Consider the following 27,036-nt stretch of genomic DNA (forward strand, 5'->3'; position numbering starts at 1 on the left):
TCTAAGCATGAACACTAACAATCTAACCAGGCCTTTCATGATTCAAACATTAAAATAACTAGAAGTGCGGAAAACAACACTATATGAAAAACTAAAGTCTTAGTTTGCTAATTTCTCCAAGATCTTTACTCCAAGTTCCTTCCACACACATCTTCATCATTGCATTGACCTCCAGCCTCCGTTAGTCCATTTTCCCTTTACCTTTATCTGCAGTATAAGGAAAATAGTATCTGTAAGCTTGAGAGCTTAGTAAGAAACCATCTACCTCACAAAAACATGCATACGATGCAATTTATGTTTTTAAAACATGTTATTTGAAACACATACTGAAAATGCTAAGCATGGCATGACATACAACACATAGGACTAAGAAACTGATCGTGGCAATAAGAGCTAATCATAAACTATCATGTTGTATCAACAGAAAACTAAACTGATACAAAAGCTGAGTTAAGCTAATACTATTCTGATGTTAAATCTGTCCTGAATTCACATGACTATTTTATGAAATCCTGAAAACTATATATATAAGTAGATTAAAATAATAATCATGTTGCTAATGGGACCGGCATCTGTACGTGCTATGCGCGCATCCCTAACTAGACCCGGGTTTGCAAGTCCCGAATTTAGTAAGGTTACTAGGTTATCTGAACCTAGGGACGACTGTGGGAGCCCAACCCAATGGATATCTAATCCAGTACAGTGCCACTGAAAAGTAAAATACTGAACATAGCTAATATTTCTGGTCTTGCTTTTACTAGGTTATCTAAACCTAGAACTAGGTTATCTGAACCTAGAGGCGACTGTGGGAGCCCACCCATTGGACATCTAGTCCCATAAAAGCTGTAGCAAGACTATATGAGCTGAAAAATGCTTCTATTGCATTTATCTAAGCTATTAAAATGCCTATGGTGGCATTTACTTGAGCTAAGCATTTATTCGGGCACTCGGTGTGCGCTAGTGCACACCCTATGTGCCAAAAACTGCATACATCTAAACTAATGCATAAAAAATCATACGGAAACTACTTATACTGCAGGTGAGGGGTTTCTTACCTCCTGCTCGAAGTTTCTTATGATTCTAATCGCTAGATTTCCTGAGAAGACGATCCTTTTGACGATCTTCTCGCGTCTAAACGTTCCTCTCGCGAAGGGGAGCGTCCTCGTGTCGAAGTCGTCGCCGGAAAGTGCTCCTAGAGCCCTTAGGGCTTGGTGCGCCGAGAGAGGAAGAGGAGGGGGAAGGGTTCGGCGGAAACTAGGGTGAGGAGAGGAAGTTCTCGGTGGAAGCCAAGAAAAATATAACCCTCACTTAATTATTTTCCCATATTTATATTAAGTGGGTAATTCGGTCCAACTTAAATATAAATACAATTGTTTCCCTTTCCTTTCAACACGGCTCTGCTGGGTTCACTTGGTTACTAGAGTCCGCTATAAGTCGTAGGATCCAATAGGTCTCAAGTTCAATTCCCGCGTAGGCTAGTTTACGACTCCATTTATTTTTGCTACTTCCGCTACTCTAAAAATTTCATAAAAATATCCTAAAATTTCAAAAAAATACTAGGATATTTCTAATAATTCTTTTGAGAATTTTCAAATGTTACAGATAATGTGACAATCAACTGCTAAGCAAAAAATAACAATAAAACAAGATAATACAGGGGAGTCATCAAGGACGAAATAAAAATAAATATAAAGTGCAACTTTAACATAAAAAACAATTAGACGGATGCATACAAAATATATACCTACTAGTATAATATATCCCTAATGGAGGCGTGAGAAAAATTCTTTCTTCAAAACGACACATCATTTCTAAGATATCTAAATTTTATATTATAATTTAATATCAATCAGTTCCAGTCAATACATAAGTACAAATATGCACAATAATGGTAAGAAAAATACTGTTTTTCTCATCATGCTCTTCTTGGCAAGGTTGAGAATAAAAGCTTAGTAAAAAAAATAGATATGTTATCTTAGTGGTTTTCTTAGTGTCGGTCCCATGGATATGGAGGGAGGTTCATACAGGTACACAGGTCATAGGCGCATGGCGGGGTAAACCCCAGGTCGTCAGTTCCTGAGAATCGACCCCTGACCATTACGCCAGAGATATGATGCACCCACCGTCTGTGCTACGTCCTGGGGCAAGAATAAAAGCTTAGTAGTTATAATGGGAGTTGGATGCAAGAGAGACAGACGTTATAAGAGATAGGGAAGAACCTTTTTAAAAAACACCATGCCTATTTGTTGGAGATCTTCCAGCCATGAAAGGAGCCCATTGCTTTCAAGCCATAAAAACTATGACGGTCACTAACAACAACAAAAAGAAGCACGGATACCATCCTAAGCCTGTGGCACTCAGCATAATCCTTTTCTTCTGTAAAATCCAATCAGAATATCTAATTAAATATTTTTCTATGAAGGTTATTATTTAGATTATTAAACTTTTCAATTATTCTTTGTTAAAGAAAAATAGCCTCTACACTTGTGTAAATCTCCAACCAGTGAACTGAGAATAAGATTTACTTTTTCCTTCCTCCATGCTTTTGTCTATGTGATGATGATGGGAGCATGGTTTGAAATCTCAAATTAAGCAACATGGCAAAAACTATATCATTATGATAAATTATCAAAACTCGATATTCATCTCTTTTATGTCATTTGTGTTGATCATTCGCATGTCATGCCACCCTCAATACTCTTTGGCATGCTACAACACATGCTAAGATGAATCCAACTTGTATCTGCACAACACAATGGTAAAATTATACTATTCTAAATGGATAAAAAATGAAATAATTAATGTTAACCCTTGGATTTAGGTTCATAGGATCTTTTCTTTTTTCCCTTTTTCATCTCTTTCCACCTTCCACCTCAAATTCACCACTAACACCAATCATAACTTGACATAGTACCAAAATTGTGTTGTTTTTAGTTAGAGGGCAAGCCTTGACCATGGGTTAGCATTCCAAACTTTAGTTGAAATAGAGATCCATGAGGTAAAAACAATGGAAAGCTAATCAAATCCTATCATCTCATAAATACTCTAAATGTTTGGTCAATTACAATCTATATCCATTTCTTCAACCTTTTTCTTTCGCATTTTTTTCCTACAGTATGTTTCTATTAATATTAACAATTCTTGCATTATATATTGACAAAAATGTATTATTATCATTTATTTAAATTTATATTTAACATTGATCATACAACTAAAAGGTTATATTCTATCTTTCTTGACTAATGATAAATAAAAGAGGTTGATTGAAATTGTGCTTCAAAGTGATGAAAACAAGCAATAGTTTTATCAAAATCTGGATGGATTCAAGTGATTCATAACATCAAAGATGCACCTCACATGACTCCTAGAATATTCTTGTTAATTGCATAATAGAATTTTTTATTAATCAATACTATTAAAAAAATATTATGAAAAGATAAAACCCTCTTGCAAGAGAAGTTTATTTGACATACAAGGAGTATATATACTCAGTGGAGGGCATAATTAAAAAATAATTAAAGAGCAAAAAGTCACATTGGTATTTTATCATTTGATTCTAATTCATAATTAATATCATTAAATAAATTAAGATTTAAATAAACTTAACTTATCCAATTATTTTAAATTAATAAAAAAAATACTCACAATAGAATTAAACACATAAACTAATATTAACTATTATAATACAATGCATTGTCCCTTTTATACTGAACATCTAATTAAATGTTAAAATCAAATAGCAATTTGGTTTCAACATATTAAAATAAATAATTTGCATTAATTGAAAATTATTGATAATAAATATTGAAAAAAAAAATAAATATTAGAAATAATTAATTCAGAATTTATGAGCATTTGAATGAGATTATTAATCTTTCATGTTTAGGTGAATTAAATTGCAAAGGACGATGGAGAGCGAAGGATTGAGTCTTGGTGAGCACATCCTCCCCCTGCCGTTCCCCCCGCATGTGAGTTTTTAGCCTTAATTATTACTCAGTGAATCTAGTATTTGAGTTTACTAGGGATGGTAAGCAATTAAGGAGTTTAAGTATGAAATTTATTCTATATTTTTTTTTGTAAATATGAATTATGCCCTTCTCTATTGGTATTTTGAATTCATGTGTATGTGTTTGGAAAGAAAAGATAAGTTGGGTAAAAGGGCTTCGCTCACTGTTCTTTCTTTTAGTACTTGTTGTCATTTTCAGTAAATACAGATATATTTAAATTCATATATTTGATAGTACGTCATTATTACTCATTCAATTTTTGGAAAGAACTTTTCTATTAATCATTCTACTACATCACACTTTTCTCGCTTTAATCTGTCGTTTTACTTCATAGTCATTCCTGGAATGGAAGATGAGAGTGGTAAGGAGCGTAGACATCAGTGAGGTTGTGCTAGACATGTGCGAACTGGAAAACAGAGAGTGCTCAAGCAGTGTGTATAGATGATAGAGTGAATGACTCAGTTCGCTTAACTTGTTGTCCATACCATTTCCATTGCTATTCATAAGCAAGATTCCAAGAGTGAATTTTAGGTACGAGAGATGGGAAGATGTGAGTGATAACAATGTGGCTCGTAAGTTCTTCATTCTCAGAGAATCCAAATTTTTGGATCTTGATTTTGTCAAGAATTCTTTTAGCGTTTCTCTTAATTCAATTTATTTATATTTGCATTTTGGTTTAAATTATTTAATTGGTAATTGACTTTTAAATTGTGATTGCAGATTTCAAGTCATATGTGTGTGAGACGGTTAAAAGTTATGTAAATAGACAAGATGTTAGATATATGCAATATATTGATCAGAAAAAAGAGCAGTTGGACTGTATTTCTAAAATAGAAGAAAAAATGAAGGAATATGAAAGTTTAAAAAAATAGCATTAAACAAAATTAGAGGAGTTTGAGAAAAATTAGATGATGTTCTGGGAAGAAATGAATGAGATGAAACATTTTATGTTGAAGACAACGGCGCTATTCGAGAATAAGTATAAAGAAATTTCACAGAGTAATTTTGATAATAATAACGAAACTACAGCTAATGAAGAGCAACCTGAAACAGGTATTGAAGGAGGTAATGTTTCTGAAGGAGGTGAAGGAGATGCTCCAAGAAAGAGCAAGAGGAAGAAAAACAATTGATGTGATTCTTAGGTTAACCAAAACATGAATTTATTGTCTACTGCTTGGAACTATGCTTGTTTTGTTAAACTGGCAAAGATATTCCTTAGGTGATGCCTTTTTTTTTTGCAATTGTTAGTTGAATCTTTTTATTTGTTGAATATCTCATTTAGAAGTTCTTATAGATTGTCTTAAAAGTCCTTTGAATCGGACAATATTCTATGCCAAATTCACCTCTTGGTTTTGGGTATGATGCCCTGCAATTTCTTTTGCGAGAATTTTATGCTATTGTAAGTGTCATTATCGTGATGGAAGTAATTTTTTCTTGTATATTTTAATTAGTTATAACAGTTGATGTCTCCTTGTGTCAACTGGCTCTTGTTGGCATCCTCCAGTTAAATTGAATATGCGATTGCATTTTGCTGCTCATTCAGGATCAATAAATTATGGTCCGTTTTGGAAGCTACCAAATGATTGTAAGGAACTTGCCCTATGTTACTTATACTACTTTTCATGGTTGACTTCAAATTTTCTCGAGTCATTAGCCTATTGCTGCTTATGTAAGCATTTGATTGGATACTTGCTATTTCAACTTACTTATTATTAATCTTTTTTTTTAATTTAAATAAGCACACTATCTGAGTCAAATTTAAACTTATCGATGGCGGTGAATGTCCTCTCTTTATCAAAACTAATTTCAAATAGAAAGGACAAATTTTGGAACAGAGTTACACTTAGTGAATAGCAAAGTGAAACCATGGATTTATATCTCCTGGTTCATCCTTCGCTTGGTGCCCAGCAATCTGACCACTTGTCCACCATCAGCGGCTTTTGGATGGCCTCCGGCCGTCTGCTCCGAACCAAACTATAATCTAGGAAGGACAGTGAACCAGGAAAGAATCACAACCAATTACAACCAAATTACGATCAAGATTTAACCACAATTGAAAGTGGATCATCCCCTGGTTGATATCTCCTGGTTCATATTTTTGTGGACAAGTGGTCAATTTAACTGGAGGATGCCAACAAGAGCCAGTTGACACAAGGAGACATCAACTGTAATAACTAATTAAAATATACAAGAAACAATTACTTCCATCACGATAATGACACTTACAATAACATAAAATTCTCGCAAAAGAAATTACAGGGCATCATACCCAAAACCAAGAGGTGAATTTGGCATAGAATATTGTCCGATTCAAAGGACTTTTAAGACAATCTATAAGAACTTCTAAATGAGATATTCAACAAATAAAAAGATTCAACTAACAATTGCAAAAAAAAAAAAGGCATCACCTAAGGAATATCTTTGCCAGTTTAACAAAACAAGCATAGTTCCAAGCAGTAGACAATAAATTCATGTTTTGGTTAACCTAAGAATCACATCAATTGTTTTTCTTCCTATTGCTCCTTCTTGGAGCATCTCCTTCACCTCCTTCAGAAACATTACTTCCTTCAAAAACATTATCTGCTTCAGGTTGCTCTTCATTAGCTGTAGTTTCGTTATCATTATCAAAATTATTCTGTGAAATTTCTTTATACTTATTCTCGAATAGTGCCGTTGTCTTCAACATAAAATGTTTCATCTCATTCATTTCTTCCCAGAACATCATCTAATTTTTCTCAAACTCCTCTAATTTTGTTTAATGCTATATTTTTAAACTTTCATATTCCTTCATTTTTTCTTCTATTTTAGAAATGCAGTCCAACTGCTCTTTTTTCTGATCAATATATTGCATATATCTAACATCTTGTCTATTTACGTAACTTTTAACCGTCTCACACACATATGACTTGAAATCTGCAATCACAATTTAAAAGTCAATTACCAATTAAATAATTTAAACCAAAATGCAAATATAAATAAATTGAATTAAGAGAAACGCTAAAAGAATTCTTGACAAAATCAAGATCCAAAAATTTGAATTCTCTGAGAATGAAGAACTTACGAGCCACATTGTTATCACTCACATCTTCCCATCTCTCGTACCTAAAATTCACTCTTGGAATCTTGCTTATGAATAGCCATGGAAATGGTATGGACAACAAGTTAAGCGAACTGAGTCATTCACTCTATCATCTATACACACTGCTTGAGCACTCTCTGTTTTCCAGTTCGCACCTGTCTAGCACAACCTCACTGATGTCTACGCTCCTTACCACTCTCATCTTCCATTCCAGGAATGACTATGAAGTAAAACGACAAATTAAAGCGAGAAAAGTGTGATGTAGTAGAATGATTAATAGAAAAGTTCTTTCCAAAAATTGAATAAGTAATAATGACGTACTATCAAATATATGAATTTAAATATATCTGTATTTACTGAAAATGACAACAAGTACTAAAAGAAAGAACAGTGAGCGAAGCCCTTTTACCCAACTTATCTTTTCTTTCCAAACACATACACATGAATTCAAAATACCAATAGAGAAGGGCATAATTCATATTTACAAAAAAAATATAGAATAAATTTCATACTTAAACTCCTTAATTGCTTACCATCCCTAGTAAACTCAAATACTAGATTCACTGAGTAATAATTAAAGCTAAAAACTCACATGCGGGGGGAACGGCAGGGGGAGGACGTGCTCACCAAGACTCAATCCTTCGCTCTCCATCGTCCTTTGCAATTTAATTCACCTAAACAATAAACATGAAAGATTAATAATCTCATTCAAATGCTCATAAATTCTGAATTAATTATTATTTCTAATATTTATTTATTTTTTTCAATATTTATTATCAATAATTTTCAATTAATGCAAATTATTTATTTCTTGAAACCAAATTGCTATTTGATTTTAACATTTAATTAGATGTTTAGTATAAAAGGGACAATGCATTGTATTATAATTTTTTATTAATTTAAAATAATTGGATAAGTCAAATTTATTTAAATCTTAATTTATTTAATGATATTAATTATGAATTAGAATCAAACGGTAAAATACCAATGTGGCTTTTTGCTCTTTAATTATTTTTTTGTTTTGCCCTCCACTAAGTATATATACTCCTTGTATGTTAAATAAACTTCTCTTGCAAGAGGATTCATAATATTTTTTTTAATATTATTGATTAATAAGAATATTATATTATGTAATTAACAAAAATATTCTACGAGTCATGTCAGGTGCATCTTTGATGTTATGAATCACTTTCATCCATCCAGATAAAACTACTGCTTGTTTTCTTCACTTTGAAGCACACTTTCAATCAAGAAAGATAGAATATAACCTTTTAGTTGTATGATCAATGCCAAATATAAATTTAAATAAATGGTAATAATATATTTTTTGTCAATATATAATGCAGGAATTGTTAATATTAATAGAAAATATTGTAGGAAAAAAATGCGAAAGAAAAAGTTTGAAGAAATGGATATAAACTGTAATTGATGAAACATTTAGAGTATTTATAAGATGATAGGATTTGATTAGCTTTCCATTGCTTTTACCTCATGGATCTCTATTTCAACTAAAGTTTGGAATGCTAAGTCATGGTCAAGGCTTGCCCTCTAACTAAAAACAACACAATTTTGGTACTATGTTAAGTTATGATTGATGTTAGCGGTGAAGTTGAGGTGGAAGGAGGAAAGAGATGAAAAAGGAAAAAAAGAAAAGAAGATCCTATGAACCTAGATCCTATGTCCTCAAGCCAGCATCAATATCTAAAATACATGTGAAATTCATTTAATCCTATCCAATAGTATCATTTTCAAATGAAGACTCTCAAGCAGTTTCGCCAAGCCTACAAGCTAGTTACGTGCACAGTGAATGGTTTGACCATTACACTTCACTTATGGTTTATTTTCGAAATGTAGATTTAGTACAATAGTCATGATGATAGGTGACCATTTTCTTAACATTTTAATTACTCGATTATGCTCACATTGTGTTAGCCCATTTAAAAAAATCAAAATCACATGTGACAAGAAAGAGAAAAGAAAATGGAACAAAAATTAAGATGCAATAAATATTTGAGTAAAAGAAAAAGAAAAGAGTGACAATAACAAGATTAAAAAAACAATTGTCATGGATGGAAAAGATAAAATGTCCCTTTGAGACCAAGTTAGATTATTGGGAAACATTTATCTATTTCTTTCAATACTGAGCATGCCTTAGAATTTGTGTTGGGAAGAGGGAATGACCCTCTTGTATTTTAGATATTGATGTTGGCTTGAGGATAAGTAAAGGATCAGTATGGAGGATTTTGATGTGCATATTTTATTTATATAGATTTTTGATACATTTTGACGTGCCTTTTAACCTACTTTGCATGCATATATTTTGCGATATTATATCTTTATGCTTCACTTTAATGCATTATTTTGGAAAAATGCTCATATGCTTTCCTTTGGTAGGGTGCAAAAACGATTATTGAAGATTAAGATTGGAAGCCCCTACCCTTGCCGCGGATGCCCATGCCATCTGACATAGGCGCCTCTATGGAACTTGGAGGCGCCTCGGGTGCAAAATAGAAGTTGGCTGCAAAGAGGAGCTGGAGGCGTCTCGGACTGGCCATGGAGACGCCTCAAGTAGGATAAGCGACGAAGGTTTCTGCGCTGATCAACGCGGTTGACTTGGGAGGCGCCTTGGATTTTGAGGCGCCTCTAGCAGTGTATAAAAGAGGTGTTAGAGCAGCAGCTTGAATGAATCAATTCTAAAGTGACCTTTTCTCGTGTGCTGCTAACAAGACGACCCAGAAGTGCTGTTGCAAGTACCCGACAACCCGAAGCTGTGTTTTCTTCATCTCTAGTTGTCGGTATAAGTTTTCTTTTCAGTGCATTTAATTGTAAACACTTATTGTACTCTTATCGATTTTATAGTTGTTGCCCACCGAAAAGCAATCAACGATCGCGGGCCTTGGAATATGAGTCGCCCTAGGCTCCGAACCAAGTAAACTCTTGGTGTCTTTGTGTGTGTTTGTTATTTCTTTCTATTCCGCTGCTTACTCGTCGAGTTTTTCGAATCCGAAACGCGTGAAAGCCACGAGCGCTATTCACCCCCTCTAGCGCGATCTCGATCCAACAATTGATATCAGAGCCTGAACTGCCAGAAGGTTTAACCGCTGACTGTGCACAAGAGCTATGGTCTGATTGAGTCATGTGGGTACAATATTGACATCGAACAAAGAAAGTGGGGGCTCCTATGTTCGGATCAAGAGGACCAGACACCAGGCAGGAAGTCCTAGTTGCGGCTAGACAAGGAAGTCCTAATAGGTCGGGTGGACCGAGGGGTAGGAAGACCTGGTGGGTCGAGGATCGGATATGGGAAGTCTGTGGTCCTTTGTTTGAGGGGGAGATTGTTGGTGTTGTAAGGTTACAAACATACTTCCACATTGAAAACACATGGGAAAGATCATGGGTTTATAAAGAGAAAGATATCTCCATTGGCATGAGGCATTTTGGGGAAAACTCAAGAACAAACCCACAAGGGTCTAGGCCCAAAGTGGACAATATCATGTCATTGTGGAGATATCTAAATTCTTTATAAACCCATGATCTTTCCCATGTGTTTTCAATGTGGAACTATATTTGCAACCTTGCAACACCAACAGTTGATACCTAAGTCCAAGCATGGGTACCTAAGTCCAACTTAGTTAATCAAAGTTCCATGTGTTTTCAATGTGGGACTATTGTTGGATCGAGATGGCGCTAGAGGAGGGGGTGAATAGCGCTCGTGGCTTTCAAGTATTTCGAATTCGAAAAACTCGACGAGTAAGCAGCGGAATAGAAAGAAATAACAAACACACATAAAGACACCAAGGGTTTACTTGGTTCGGAGCCTAGGGCGACTCCTACTCCAAGGCCCGCGATCGTTGATCGTTTTTCGGTGGACAACAACTATAAAATCGATAAGAGTACAATAAGTGTTTACAATTAAATGTACTGAAAAGAAAACTTATACCGACAACTAGAGATGAAGAAAATACAGCTTCGGATTGTCGGGTACTTGCAACAGCACTTCTGGATCATCTTGTTAGCAGCACACGAGAGAAGGTCACTTTAGAATTGATTGATTCAAGTTGCTGCTCGAACACCCCTTTTATACACTGCTAGAGGCGCCTTCATGGCCAGTCCAAGGCGCCTTCAAGCCCTGCTCCAAGGCGCCTCCAGCTCCTCTTCGCAGCCAACTTCTGTTTTGCACCCGAGGCGCCTCCATGGAGCTTGGAGGCGCCTCGGACACTGTTCATCCGAGGCTTAGCTTGTTTCATTTGTACCTGCAAGACACGTTGTTGGTGCGGGAAGCATCCGACGATCGAACTCAAGTTTTGATAATGGCAAAGGGATTCAAAGTTAAGTTTAATTATTATCTAATGTGTATAATTGAGTGTTGCAGGAAAGTCCTAGCTGCGGTCAGGCAAGGGGAAAACCCTAGGGGGTGATAACCCTAGGTCATAGGGGGTGGTAACCCTATGCGAGAAGTCTTGGCGGTTCGGAGCTTCGGGCAAAAATCCTAGGGGGTGGTAACCCTAGGTTAAAATCCTGGTGTCGCGAACCGGGTAGAAGTCTGGATGGGCCGAGGACCGGACATCCAGCATAAAGACCGGAAGCATCGGACGCTGAGCAAAAGTCCAGTCGATCTGGAGGATTGCATTGGCAACAGGTAAATCTCCTTAGAGGAGTAGGTGAGGACGCGTTCCCCGTAGAGGGAACAGTAGGCGTCGGGTTGACCTAAGGTTTTCGGTAGGAAATTCAAAGTCAGATCCGGACAGTCCGATGACTGTCAAACTTTATATTTATGATATTATATGTGCTAACTTTTGTTTTGCAGGATATACTTGTGTTTTGGGTTTAACATGTCTTGCAGGTACAAAAGAACAAGGTTAAACCTCGGATGAACAGTGTCAGAGGCGCCTCCATGGAGCTTGGAGGTGCCTCGGGTGCAAAGAAGTGAAGTTTGCGCACAGCACTGCTTGGAGGCGCCTCAAAGGAGCTTGAGGCGCCTCAGACTGCATGGAGGCACCTCAGACTGGCCATGGAGGCGCCTCAAGCAGGATAAGATGCGACCGTTTCTTCGCTCATCCGCACGGCTGACTCGCATAGTCTGAGGCGTCTCGGAGTGGCTTCAAGGCGCCTCCAACAACCTATAAAAGGCTATCTCGAGGCAGCAGCTAGAGCATCACCTTCCAAGACATCTTTGAGTTGTATACTGCCAACGAGACAATCCGGTTGAGCTACGGCGAGTCCCCGACGACTCGGAACTTCGAGATTTCTATTTTTGAGTTGTCGGTATAGTTTCTTTTATTGCATTTACTGTAATACTAAATTGTACACTTTACGATATTATAGTTGTTGTCCACCAAAAACGATCAACGATCGTGGGCCTTGGAGTAGGAGTCGCTCAAGGCTCCAAACCAAGTAAACCCTTGATGTCTTCTGTGTTTGTGCTTATTTCTTTTAATCTTTCCGCTGCTTTATTCTGAACGAGTTTTACGAATCCGAAACGAGTGAAAGCCACGGGCGCTATTCACCCCCCCCCCCCCCTCTAGCACCTTCTCGATCCAACACACGTTAGTCCCAAAACAACAACATACCCTGCAAGACAAAGTTAGAACAGATATAAACATGATAAATCAAGTGATCGACAGTCATCGGACTGTCCGAATCTGACTTCGGATTTCCGTCCGGAAACCTTAGGTCGACCCGACGCCTACTGTTCCCTCTGGGAACGCGGCCTCACCTACTCTCCTCAAGCGAGATTACCTGATGTCAGTCCAGTCCTCCAGACCGACTGGACTTTCTGTCTAGGGTTACCACCCCCTACGACCTAGGGTTACCGCCCCCTAAGGTTTTTCTCCACGTAGGATTACCTCCCCCTAGGGACTAAGGTTACCCCCCTTAGGATTTTCACCACCTAAGGTTGCCACCCCCAAGGACCTAAGGTTGCCGCCCCTTAGAGTTTTCCTCCACCTAGGGTTACCACCCCCTAGGACCTAAGGTTACCACCCCTTAGGATTTTCACCTTGCCTAACCGCAGCTAGGACTTTTGCCTAAGAACACTTAGGACTTTCCTGCAATCTCCATCAGACATGTTAGACCACAAATAAGCTTAACTTTGATTCCTTTGCCATTATCAAAATTTGGGTTCGATCGTCGGATGCTTCCCACACCAACAATCTCCCCCTTTTTGATTATGACAATTGAAATTCAAAGTTAAGTAAAATAGATGCATAAATGATTTTCAAAGTTTAAGTAAGAAACATAAACCAGCTTAAGTAAATAAATTTAAATGCAAGCATAACTTAAGCTAAAACATACTTAAACTTTTAACGATGTAAGACTCCCTCGTAATAAGAGCTCTTTTTATTTTAAATTTTAAATTTTGCTTTGAATTTTCCTACTCTCCCCCATTGCCATATGTCAAAATAAACAAGGGAGTAAAAAGGAGCAGTGATTAATGGTCTTAGCTTGTTTTTAACTTTTCAAAAATGTTTAGAAAAGATAAAGGCGTTGAATACTTAGCTTTTAGGAGTTAATATTATTGTAAAACTTTTAGCTAAGTGAAACTTTTAACTTTTAGAAATTAATATTCTTGATTAAGTTTGATAAATGACTTTAGCCAAGGAAAATTATTTTGACTTTGAAAAGTAACTCAGCTAAATTTGAAAAATTATTAAAAGGCTTAAAAAACTAGGTAATCTTATAAAATGCTTAATTTGAAAAGTTAAATTTGAAAGGCTTTGTTGAAAAATATATCTTTAAATTCTTAAAGCCTTTTTAAAAGACATTTTCTTTATTTCGAAAAGCTTTTTGAACAATATTAAGTTAAAAAAAAATCGAAAAATACTTAGCTTAATTTTAAAAGAATCTAAAAAATATTTAGCTAAATTTTTAAAGACACTTAGTTTAGCAAGCTTTTTGCAAAAAGAATTGAATTTTGAAAACACATTAAAAAAACTTTAAAACACTTAGTTAAATTTGGAAACCTTGTAAATAATATTTATCAATTTTTGAAAGATCTAAAAAACACTTAGCTAAATTTAACAAGCCTTTTGAGGGATATCTAGCTACTAACTGATTACCTAGAGTGCAACAACTTTCACTTGGTTAGTCAAGTTAAGTCAATTGATCTAGTTAGATTTGACTAGGTCTGGAAGATTTAATTTGATTAATGTAATGTTGGTTTTTAACGCCCAAACTTACTGCGATGCACAGAAATAAGCATTCTGAAGTCTAGGTTGTACCCTATGCATCTCACGCCATTCTAAGTTTCTCAAACACATGCAAGTTAAGCCTAAAGTGTTTGTGAGATGCTCTGACTGAAACTAGAGGAACATGATTTCTAAGGGGTTAGTGCCTAGGCTAAGTCCAAATTTTGAAATAAAAGAATTTTTAAATAAATTTTTAAAAGATTTTTTTAAATAAGTTTTTAAAAGAATTTTTAAATAAGTTTTTTTTTTAAAAAGTTTAAATAAGTTTAATTTAATTTGATTTTAATTAATTTAATTTAATCCTTAGTTATCTCACCCGATCTAAATTTTTTAATCAGAGAATTTTATAATTTTGTGAGATGAATTAGATTCAATTATAGGGTTTGGTTTAACTTTGTGTTAGATTTAAATTTAGCTTTGGGCTCAACAAATAGACATTCTTTGGATAAACTTCTGGGCTATAGTGATTCACCTGGACTTCATTAGAATAACCATGCCTTCGAGGTTTTCCAAATAGTCCTATCCATTGAACTTAGTACAAAACCTTGGTCTAATTGGATAGGATCCATAAAGGGTAGGTTCAGTTAGTTCCACTTAGCCAAATGCACTAAGTCAAAGTCATATCTTCCTAGACATGCATAGACTAAACTTCCCTAACGTACTATCATCCAAAATCTCATCAGTACCACAAGTCAAGTTAAACTATTGTCCCTTCTAATCCTAATTACCCTGCCGGGTAGGTTATCTTTGGTTACCCTGTTGGGTAGATTATTTTTGGAGGTGACAATTATTCTGGAGTCTTCCCTACATTATTGATTGTTTGTTTAAGATTTTTTGTTTATTTAATTTATAAATTAGATTTAAGTTTTTAATTTTGAGTTATATTCTTTTAATGGTTAATTAGTATTATTTTAACTTTTATTTATTAAGATGATTTTTCTATTTGCTCCCCCTGGATCATAGCTTCGATATGGTCTATCAAGGTAATATACTTGATTCTTGGGGACCCAATATTGACCAAGTCCAACTTGATTAACTAAGTTGGACTTAGGTACCCATACTTGGACTATTTTACTATTCGATCTGTTCACTAATGATAAATAAGATCGAAATTTCCTTTTTGCTTTGAATCCTAGTCCGGATCGATTGTAAACAACTTTCTGTTTTCCAAGAATCAAGTCAAGATTCTTGGAACTCAGTGTAAACCGTTCCAATGCAATTTTCAAATCCTTGACTTGACTTTTCAGGCTAGAATTTTCTTCCTCAAGTTTTTGGACTTGAGTTGAGGTTCCAGTCTAAACTGGGTCAATCAAGGATTCGGTATTAGTCGCTTCTTTAAGGGATGTTACCTCCTTTAGAAGCAACTTGATCCGAACATTGGACTTAGCTATTTTACGCATTAAATAATTAATTAAATTGTATAAACAACATTTACTTACAGAGGGGTTTGGCCCTTCGGAAATAGATACGGATCCGTGGCTTCTCTCGGACTCGGCTTTTGATTCGTCCTCGCTTCCAGATTCGTTGGTGTAGTCCCGGGCCGTCAACACAAGAAAGCATGCCTGCTCGAGTTCTTCGTCGTTGGATTCCTCGGAAGAAGACTCGTCTCAAGTCGCCTTCAGGGCCTTCTTTTTTGTTGGTTTCTTCGGATCCTTCTGGTTTGGGTAGTTCGCCTTGATGTGCCCCTTCTGATTGCACCCGTAGCATGTCACCTCGAACTTTACCTTTGCTTGGGCCTCCTTGGATTGAATTGCCTTTTTGAGGTCCTTGTTGAAACCTTTCTTTTTCTTGTAGAACTTCTTCACTAGGTTAACGAGTTCGGCAATGAGTTCGTCGTCGTCATTGTCTGAATCCGGTTCTGTGCTTTGATTTTGACTCGCGTGCTTTTTCTGTACTTGCAATTAAAGCCAAACCTTTCTCGGTCGTATGTGAGTTAATCTGTTCATGAAGTGCAAACTCAGCAAACAATTCATCTAATTTAATAACAGAAAGGTTCTTAGAGACCTTGTAGGCATCTACCATGGATGCCCGCAAGGTATTCCTCGGAAAGGCGTTTAAGGAATACCTGATTACATCCCTGTTGTCTGCCTTTTGCCCGATCGCATGTAGCTCGTTGAGTAGATCTTGTATCCGGGCGTGGAGTTGGGTAGCCATCTCACCTTCCTGCAATTTAATATTATATAACTTATTAAATATTAAGTCCCTTTTACTCATCTTTGTGTCGGATGTTCCTTCGTGAAGTTCGATCAGCTTCTCCCACAACTCCTTGGCGCTGGAAAAAGGGCCGACACGGTTGAGTTCCTCCTTTGTTAGTTCACACTGGAGGGTGCAAATTGCTCTGGCATTTGCTTCCACCTTCTTGATTAATGTTAGATCCCAGTCTTTACAGGGTATTGGTTTGCCGTCTCCATCAGTCGGTAGTTCAAACCCAGTCTTGACGATCATCCACATCTCGAACTGAATCTTCAAGAAATTCTCCATTCTGCCCTTCCCGTAACCGAAGTCTTCTCCGATGAAGAGCGGGGGGCAGACAGTGTTGTAGCCTTCTTGTTGGACCATTTAGAGAATGTGCACAATAAAAAAACAAAAAGATGTCCTAAGACTTGATCCTGAATTAGTAGTGCGCTATGGAAATAAGAATAAATTGCGTTCTCGAGTGGTGTTGCACCAACTTTGAGAAAAGAATACGATTACGAAAAGAACTAGATCAGAATGTAGCAATTATGCTAATTCTAATCGACTCTGAAAACTAAAAAGTACCACGAAAAGAATACTTGATTGGTGGTTGCACCTAAATCAAAACTATCCCGTTCTGATACCAATTGTTGGATCGAAAAGAATTTAGATATCTCCACAATTGCATGATATTGTCCACTTTGGGCCTAAGCCCTCATGGTTTTGCTCTTGGGCTCTACCTAAAAGGCCTCATGCCAATGGAGATATCTTTTCTCTTATAAACTCATGATATTTTCCATGTGTTTTCAATATGGGACTATGTTTGTAACCTTACAAACCCAACAATTCCCCCCTCAAACAAAGGACCACAGGCTTCCCACGTCCGATCCTCGACCCACCAGGTCTTCCTGCCCCTCGGTCCACCCGACCTACTAAGGCTTCCTTGTCTAGCCGCAACTAGGACTTCCTGCCTGGTGTCTGGTCCTCTTGATCCGAACATAGGAGCCCCCCTTTCTTTGTTTAAGGTCAATATTGTACCCACATGACTCAATCAGATCATAGCTCTTGTGCACAGTCGGCGGTTAAACCTTCTGGCAATCCAGGCTCTGATACCAACTGTAGGATCGAAAAGAATTTAGATATCTCCACAATGACATGATATTATCAACTTTGAGCCTAAACCCTCATGGTTTTGCTCTTAGACTCTACCCAAAAGGCCTCATACCAACGAAGATATCTTTCTCTTATAAACCCATGATCTTTCCCATGTGTTTTCAATGTGGGACTATGTTTACAACCTTGCGACCCCAACGAGCATGATGAGAGAAGATGAGAGAGAAAATATGATGTGAGAGAAAGTATGATGGGAGAAGATGAAGAGAGAGAAAATGTAATGAGAAAAAATGAGGAGAGAGAGTGTGATAAGAGAGATTGAGGAGAGAGAAAGTATGATGAGAGAGAAAGTTTAATGAGAGAGAAAGTGTGATGAGAAAAAAAGAACAATGAGTGTGATGGGAGAGAATGAGGAGAGAGAAAGTATGATGAGCGAGAAAGTATGATGAGAGAGAAAGTGTGTTGAGGAAAAAAAAGGAGGGAGTGTGACAAGAGAGATTGAGGAGAGAGAAAGTGTGATGAGAGCGAAAGTGTGATAAGAAAAAAAGAAAAAAAGAGAAAAAGAGAGTGTGATGAGAGAGATTGAGAAAAGAGAAAGTATAATGAGAAAGAAAGTATACAACAACAACAACAACTAAGCCTTTTCCCACTAGGTGGGGTCGGTTATATGAATCATTTTACGCCATTGAAGTCTATCTCCTATTATATCATCATCTATATTTAAATAAATTTTATCATATTTTATAGTTGTTAACCAAGTCTTTTTTGGTCTTCCTCTTCCTCGTTTGATATGCATGTTTATCATAGCTTCACATCGCCTAACTGGAGCATTTATTGGTCGTCTAAGTACATGTCCGTACCATCTTAAACGTGTCTCTCGGAGTTTTTTCTCAATAGATGCAACTCCGACTTTCTCTCTAATTCTCTCATTTCTTATTTTGTCCATCTTCGTATATCCACACATCCACTCTTATCTCTTATCTCTGTACTCAGCTTTATAACCCAACATTCAACTCCATATAACATAAGAGGTCTAACTGTGGTTTTATTAAGCTTTAGAGGTACTTTATGATCACAAATAACACTTTACACCATCCACTATTTCAATCATCTTACTTGTATCCTATGTAAACATCTCTATCAATCCCTTTATCCCTTTAAAAAATGATCCTAAATATTTAAAACTTTGCAGGTAACTCATCATCGCTTAACTTAACATTTGCCTTACTACTTCTAATACTACTAAATTTAAATTTTATATATTCTTTCTTTATTTTACTAAATTTAAAACCTTTTATTTCTAGGGTTTTCGGTCAAAATTTGAGCTTAATATTTACTACTTTATGTGTCTTATCCACCAAAATAATATCATCTGCAAATAATATGAACCATGGTAACATGTCTTAGATGCCTAGTGAGTTCATCCATAATTAGTATAAAAAGGTAGAGACTTTGAGCTCATCCTTGATGTAACTCTATCTTTATTGGAAATGTTTTAGTTACTCTGTCTAATGTTTCACTCTTGTCATGATATCCTCTTAATCAGTCTGTTTTTTTGCTTTTTTTTCTGCACATTTTTTTCCTATTTTTTTGCTCGGTTTTTTTTTCTGCTTTTGTTTTTTTCTAACATAAATGGAAGAGAAAAATAAACAGAGCAAGAGAAAATAATTCCAATTGAAAAATATTACCTTCAAATAATAACTTTGTCTTTCTACGTTTAGTATTATCATTAGTTTAATACCCCTATAGTTTGCACAATTTTGTACGTCTCCTTTATTCTTAGATAAGGGAACTAGAATACTTATCCTCCATTGATCAGACATTTTTTTCATTTTCAATATCATGTTAAATAATTTTGTAAGTCATTCAATACCTTGTTTCGCTAAACACTTCCATACCTCTATCGGAATATCATCTGATCCAACGGCTTTTCCATTATGCATCTCATTTAAAATTTGTTTTACTTCTGAAGTTTGAATTCTACGATAAAAATTAAAATTTCTATCCTCATTTGACCTAATTAAATTACCTAAGTTAAGTTGGTCACCTAAACCTTCATTAAAAAGTTGATGAAAATACCGCTTCCACCGCTCTTTTATTTCTCCATCGTTTACAAATACCCTATTACATTCATCTTTAATACATTTTATTTGGCTAAGATCTCTTGTTTTTCTTTCTCTCACTTTAGCTATTCTATAAATGTCTCTTTCCCCTTCTTTTATATCTAATTTTTGATATAACCGTTCAAAAGTTTCATTTTTTGCTTCACTCACTACTTTCTTAGCTTCTTTCTTGGCTATTGCATATTTTTTCAAGTTTTTCTCGTTCTTACAAATATATAATTCCTTATAAGCTATTCGTTTTTCCTTCACTTTCTCTTGTACTTTCTCATTCCACCACCAAGATTCTTTACTTAGTGGTGCATGTCCATTTGACTCACCGAGTACACTCTTAGCTACTATTTTCAACTTTGATATCATCTTATCCAATGGTGTATTAGAGTTATCGTATATTTCACCTAATGCTTGTACTTCTACCTTCTCATTAAATATATGTTGTTTCCCATCCTGTAACTTCCACCACTTAATTCTACGAACTGTATATATATTTTTTCTATTGATACTATGTTTGAGGCGTATATCCAACACTACTACCCTATATTGGGTAGTTAAACTTTCTCCAGGGATGACTTTGCAATTTGAGATTTATTATTCCCACTTTTGAATGTGATTAAGTGTTCTTCTCTTTTCTTAAAAAACGTATTAGCTAATATAAGGTCATATGCTATCGCAAAATCTAATATAGTTTTCCCTTCCTCATTACTCATTCCAAATCCATAACTCCCATGTACTCTCTCATATTCCTCATTTTTCACTCCGACATGCTCATTTAGATCACCTCCTATTAAAATCATTTCATTTGGTGGAATATTTTGTAATATTTCATCTAAGTCCTCCCAAAATCTTGATTTGGTAGCTTCATCTAATCCTACTTGTGGTGCATATACGCTAATTATGTTTATAGTTTCTTTTGCCACTCTTATTTTAAGGGTTATAATTCTATCTCCTTTTCTAATTACTCCTACAACTTCATCCTTTAACAAACTATCTACAATAATACCCACTCCATTTCTTGCTTTACTCTTTCCAGTGTACCATAACTTAAAACCCGAGTTCTCTATCATGTTTGCCTTCTCGTCTGTCCATTTTGTCTCTTGTACACACAAAATACTAATTTTTCTCTTAATCATCATATCTACTACCTCTATTGATTTACCAATGAGAGTTCCTATGTTCCTTGTTCCAAATATTATATTATTAGTTTTCCTACCATATTTGTTCTTATCTAACCTATGGTGTGAGAACTCTTACCTATTTAACACTACATCTAAGTTCTCATAGAGATGTAGAAGTCCTTGCTGAGACGTTACAGTCGGACCCTATAACGCGAACTCTTGCATATTTATTACTACACCCGAGTTCTGGAGATGTAGCGGCCCTTGCCAAGATGTTACAGTCAGACCCTGCAATGCGTTCCTTCCGGAGAAAGTATGATGAGAAAAAAAAGAAGGAAGAGTGTGCGATGAAAGAGATTGAGGAGAGAGAAAGTATGAAAAGAAAAAAAAGGAAGATAGTGCGATGGAAGAGATTAAGGAGAGAGGAAGTGTGTGATAAAATGATGAGAGATAAAATATGATGAGAGAGAACAAGGAGAGAGAAGTGATATAAAAGAAAAAATAAATAAATATATTTTGATATTTGATATTAAGAGAAAAAATTTTAGTTTTAGGTCAAGGGTATTTTTGGAATAAGGAAATATTTTGATTGATGAAAATAGGGTAATAGCTCATTGAAGAGGAGATACATGGGAATGAGTTATTACCCAATTTCAAGGATTCATTCCCTTATTTGTATTCCTATTCCTATAATCCAAATACTAACAATGGTAATCAATGATTCTCATTCTCATTCCTCATTCCTATTCCCCTAAACCAAACGCCCCCTTAATGTTTACCTTGATACGTACTATGAAAAAAAAATCTCAAACTTAGGTAATATTTATCTTTTTCTTTGATTTATTCGATCAAGTTTAATATTATCCAATGACTTAAAATAGATGTTTGAAATGCAAATCTAAAAGAAGTCCTAACTAGGTTACTCAAATATGAATTTAAATATTAAAGTCACATGATTAATCTAATCATAATAGAAGAATAATGTCTCAGAGCATGGTTGAGTTGACTAGCATGTGATAGTATTACTACAATAGACATGAGTCGAATCTCTGTAAAAATTATAAAACTCCCTCTCACATGCTGACCAATTATAGTTTTCTGATTTACCTTTCTACATATGACTGTAGGGCCAGTCGTGTTGAATGTCCAGGTCAACGTATGCCCTTTTGCTGCAATAATAGAAGAATCATGATTAATAATCAGATTCAATTGGGTGGTGTTAATATTTTCTTTGTTGGTGCACTTATACCCTAAGCATGTGGTTCATGGGCGGTTTTGAGGTTTGAAAATTTTAAACTAGAGAGATATTGTTGATCTCATATGTGTGTAAGGGTGTAGGTATATAAAAATGTGATATGTATTAATGCATATTCAATAATGGAAGAATAAGTAGGTCAATAAGGATTAGATACTTGACAGAGAGAAGTCTAAGCAAGTTGAGGACTAAATACTTGACGCATGAAAGTCCAAAAAACTTGAGGACTAAATTCTTATTACCTTAAATTCCATCTAATCAGGATAATCAAATGCTAGGGAATGCCACGAAGTTCCAAAGGCAATGAATCTCTAGGCATAGAAGACCTAGAAGCACACAGTGACGTAGCCTGTGCTGGGTAGCCCAGTGCAACCTAACAATTTTTAAGTTAATATATTGAGTCCAAATTTAAAAAAATTAAAATAGCCTAGCCTAATTGAAAACAACCCAGCCGATCATAAGCTAAGCTCAGCTATACTCACAAAAATGACATCGTTTCAATTATGGAAGAAAAAATTAAGGGCATTCTTTTGTTTGTCGTTCGACGCATCAAGGAGCAACAGACCGCAGAAAGCACAGTCTCAAAACAACAATAGGAGTCGCTCAATTGGGTTTCATTTTTTAAGCCGTTCAACGTCATGAGTCCAAGGCCATCTCCTTCCTTCTCTTTTCCTCTATTTGTTAAATGTTCATGACACATGTATGTATTATTATTTTCGTAATTTAGCTCAAGACGGTTGAAGATCTTGACTATGCCATTGGAAGCACAACTTTTTAGCACGATGGAGTCCTAGAGGTGTGGAGCATCTTGGCACGATGGTAAGCTCATGAGAAGATGAGTCGAGCACATTTGTACAATGGGGTACAATTGAGACTAGACATCAGAATGGACTTGACCTTAGAAGTAGTGGAGTCAGGAGAACAGTTGACTGAAAGAGTTCTTCAGTCGGCTAGCACATGAGTTGACCAGACAGTCACCTCAAGATTGATCAAAAACTCACAAAATATTTTTGTTCATGTGTCAATCAACTAATACTCAATTAGTCAACTAATGATTAAGATCAATTGTCTCAAGACTGAATAGAAACTTATAAGATAGTCAATTTGACTAAGGCCAAGTTGGAATTTACTAGATAATTAGATCAGTTGACTGAAAAACAACAAAAAACATACAAGAGAGTCGTTGGTTTGATATTCAAGATATGCAACGGTCTGATAACTAAAGTCTATTGTTCTATAGTCGGTGATGACTCAAATCAATCAACTAAAGTAGCCATTACATCACAACAAGCTAATAAAATCAAGTCAATCGTCGATTGATACATGATTCATTCGTTTGATCATGACTTGGAAAAATAGATTCAAGGCTGAAAAAGCCATGAAGCTTGAGGCTGTAAATAAGGAGCCTTAGCAACATGGGAAGACTACTAAAAGTGTTCTCATTTATGATTTTTACTTTGTGCTCTTGTTTTCCTTATTTTCTAATTCTTATTTCTCTTCTTTGTACTTAATTTCTAACCATTGTAAGAAAAGTATAAGATATTTCTCTGCCTTGTTGCTGGCTAAGAAGAAGAAAAGATAGTGGTATTGTGAGGAATAATTTATTAACATATCAATAGGCTGTGGAGTAGGAAAAAGAGTTTTGAATCAAGTTATATCTTGTGTCGTGGTTTGTCTTGTTTTTATTTGCTCTTTGCATATTTTCTGCTGCACTAACCTTAATTGTAGAAACGAGCATCAAGCAATTAGCTATTACATCCCCTCCAGCCTCTCACAATCCAATAACCTTAATAGACCTACAAAGGTCAAAAAGCAAAATTGAGGCTACCATTGTTCTCCTAGAGATTTCATGAATGTATATATGCTCTCACATTGTCAATCCTATCTCCCAATATTCCTTGAAAGAAGATAAATGTATTTAGAGAAAAACAAAGAAAATCACATATATACATTAATACTAATGTTATGGAGAGAGAAAAGGTGATTATGAATTAAATATGAGAGAATCTTCCATAGAGAAAAAAAGGGAAGGAGATGAACCGCCTATGTCAAACACCATCCAAGCTAGGCATGTTTAAAAAAAAATTTTGCTTGTCGCTCGTGATCTAAAAATATGTAAAAAAAAAAACACAACATCAAATATAAAATGAATAAATACATGCATTGAGAGAAAATTATTAGTGTAATCGACCTCTCATCAAAGTTGACCAAACTTAGTTGACTAAACTAGAGTTGACTCATATTGAGTTTTAATGTTTAAGCAATATGGTGAACAATATGACAGTTGATTGAGTGATACATCAAGTAGGTCAAGGTTGATTGAATACTTGACGGTGGAAAAGTCCAAGTCAATCATGATTGACCAGATACTTAACGGACAAAAATCCAATACCAAATTGGCAAGAAGAAAGCCCAAGTGGGTCACAGTTGATAGGACACTTAATGGTTGGAAGTCCAACAAAGAGTTAGCATAAAACAAGAAGTCCAAGTGGGTCACGATTGTCATGACACTTAGCGATCAGAAGTCCAACAAGGAGTTAGCATAAGGCAAGGAAAAGAAAAGTCCAAGCGAGTCATGGTTGACTGAACACTTGGCATAGAAAAGGAAGTCCAAGTGGATCACGGTTGACTAGACACTTGGCATACGAAGGAAAATCCAAGTGGGTCATGGAAGACCAAACACTTGGTGCGAGAAGTGAAGTCCAAGTGGATCATGAAAAACCGAAGACATGAAAAGCAAAATCTAAGCTAGTCAAGATTGACCAAACACTTATGCGTGAGATGGATGAAGTCCAAGTGGATCATGGAGGATTGGACACTTGGCATTGGATGAAAGCCCTAACAAGTCAGCGAGGACTGAATGTTAGGAAATTATGAAAAGCCCTAGTAGGTCATGAAAGATGGGATGTTAGGTGAGAGCAGAAGTCCAAACAGGTCAAGGAAGATTAGATGAGAAGTCATAACAAGTCAAGGTTGATCGGATGCTAGACAACGATAAGTCCTAGGAAGTCAAGGTTAACCAGATGCTAAGCAACGGAAAGTCCAAGAAACTCAAAGTTGATCAGATGTCTAACAAAGGAAGTCCTGGTAGATTGAGGTTAACCAAATACCAGGTAAGACAAGAATTCATCTTCGGTAAGGTTGAAACAGGAGTATTAGTCTATTAATATGGTATATTGATTGATCAATGGAATCTAACCCCAAATTTGGGGTTTAGGTGTTTTTAATCTTTATTTCATCTATCACGATGCTCAATGGTAAGTCCAAAAATCTTTCACAAGAGAAATTATAGGACATCATATTGAGTTAAAAAGCTGATGTTTAAACATATTGTCAAGTCAAACACATATATAAAGTACTAGCTACTTCTTAATAATCTACTTAATGAAATTTCTTCTTCTATTTTTTCTTAATTTATGAATGCAGTCTCCTACTCTTGCAAAATAGTTAATATGAGAAGGAAAAAACTGTACTTTTAGTCTAAGGAGAACTGCTAACCACCCATGTATTTGCTGCAATCGCAGCTTGCACTAAAAATAAAACAAAAGGAGTTGAATATAATAATACAATTTTGTTATATGATACATGAAATCATTAACTTATTTAATCAATTTCTATCTTGGTTTACCTTTGGGATTCAGAAACAGGATGACAACATCATATTTAAAAATGTTGACCTCTTCTATAGTAGAGATAGTATTTACCCAATAAGAATTGACATATGAGTGTTTTATTGACTAAATTAAATGCTTAATAAAAATAGAATATGTACTCACATATCCGCTAAAAAAACTCAAACAATTATATTTGAATGAAGATCATATTATAAGTTAATAGTTTTTCACCATGCAAGTAGATTTGAAGTCAACTTGCAAAGTCAAGTCCCTAGTTTACGGAAACTTGAGTTGAGAGAGACCCCAAATTGAGGATATTAAGTTGGAAGATGCTGAAAGAATTAGTTAGTTTGTCCGAAATGCAGCATGGAAGCTTTGCAGAGCAACTTGCCAGACAAAGATGTGAAAGATCCTAATTTGACCATCCTGGTTGGAAGATGATCAAACAAATTATTTTTTTATCCATAAATCTCGGGGAGAGAAGTTGAAAATCAAGAATAAACTTGTTAAAACAAACTGCATCATGATATGGTGAAGAATCAACAAGATTTACTCAGAAGCCAGAAGCGTGTTAAAACACTTATTTTCATTTTCTGATTATGCACAAAGGGGTGAGGCAGATATAATAATGCAATAAAAGGAGAAAATAAATTTGATAAAATGCTTTTCTTTTACCAAACATGTAGAAATGCCACAAATGTAATAATGCAATAAAAAGGAGAAAAGAAATACCTTAAAGACAACATATTGATCTGTCTTGTTAATTCGTTTCAGGGAGCACGAGCTCTGCTTCTTCAACTCAACTGCTCGATCCACAGCCAGCAAAAAAAATTGTTAGAAAACTAACTGAATTCCTTGCGATCAAACAGTCCACCCAAGAAGCCAAAACAAAACAATCCATAACCATCATGCACGATCATAAAAAAAAAGGGAAATGTAGGTCTTACACTGTTTCGAAGATCAAATGCGAACCATTAAGCAAGTTTAAGATCGTACGCAACTCCAACCTCACACCGTCCAGAAAGAAAGCCAAAACGCGGAAAACACACAGAAAACATGGATCGATTGATCGAGGAGGAGAAAAGGGAAATGTAGAACTTACAAACGAACTTGAGCTCCTTAGGCTCGATTTCCAGTAACCCTCCTTCGCTCATTTCTCCTCGCACCTTCAGATCTACCTTTACGACGGATCTGGAAATTTTTCTCCGTCTCTGCTTGCGATTTGTTGCCTCCTAACAAATTGAATGGGTAGAACCAGGAGATCGGTACAACGATGGTATCTCAGAGAGGAAAGATTCGATTTTGGAGGAGCGCAGATTTTGAAAAACCAGGAGATCGGTACAAATCTCCCAGCGACGACCACAATAGTGA

General features: G+C 35.7%; 1 long non-coding RNA gene across 6 annotated transcripts; it reads right to left on the minus strand.

The window, feature by feature from the left end:
- On the minus strand, positions 1-27,036 carry LOC121985632. Of its 6 annotated transcripts, none has more exons than XR_006113231.1 (4): positions 26,768-27,036; positions 26,398-26,468; positions 2,220-2,376; positions 1-207 (listed from the first exon to the last, which is right to left on the minus strand). It is a non-coding gene; the product is annotated as an uncharacterized LOC121985632 (long non-coding RNA). The 6 variants fall into 6 exon arrangements; XR_006113229.1 differs by lacking the exon at positions 2,220-2,376 and adding an exon at positions 21,904-21,965; XR_006113227.1 differs by lacking the exon at positions 1-207 and adding an exon at positions 1,809-2,138.

The sequence above is a fragment of the Zingiber officinale genome, chromosome 1B (assembly GCF_018446385.1).
Source record: "Zingiber officinale cultivar Zhangliang chromosome 1B, Zo_v1.1, whole genome shotgun sequence".
In the NCBI taxonomy this organism is placed as follows: Eukaryota; Viridiplantae; Streptophyta; class Magnoliopsida; order Zingiberales; family Zingiberaceae; genus Zingiber; species Zingiber officinale.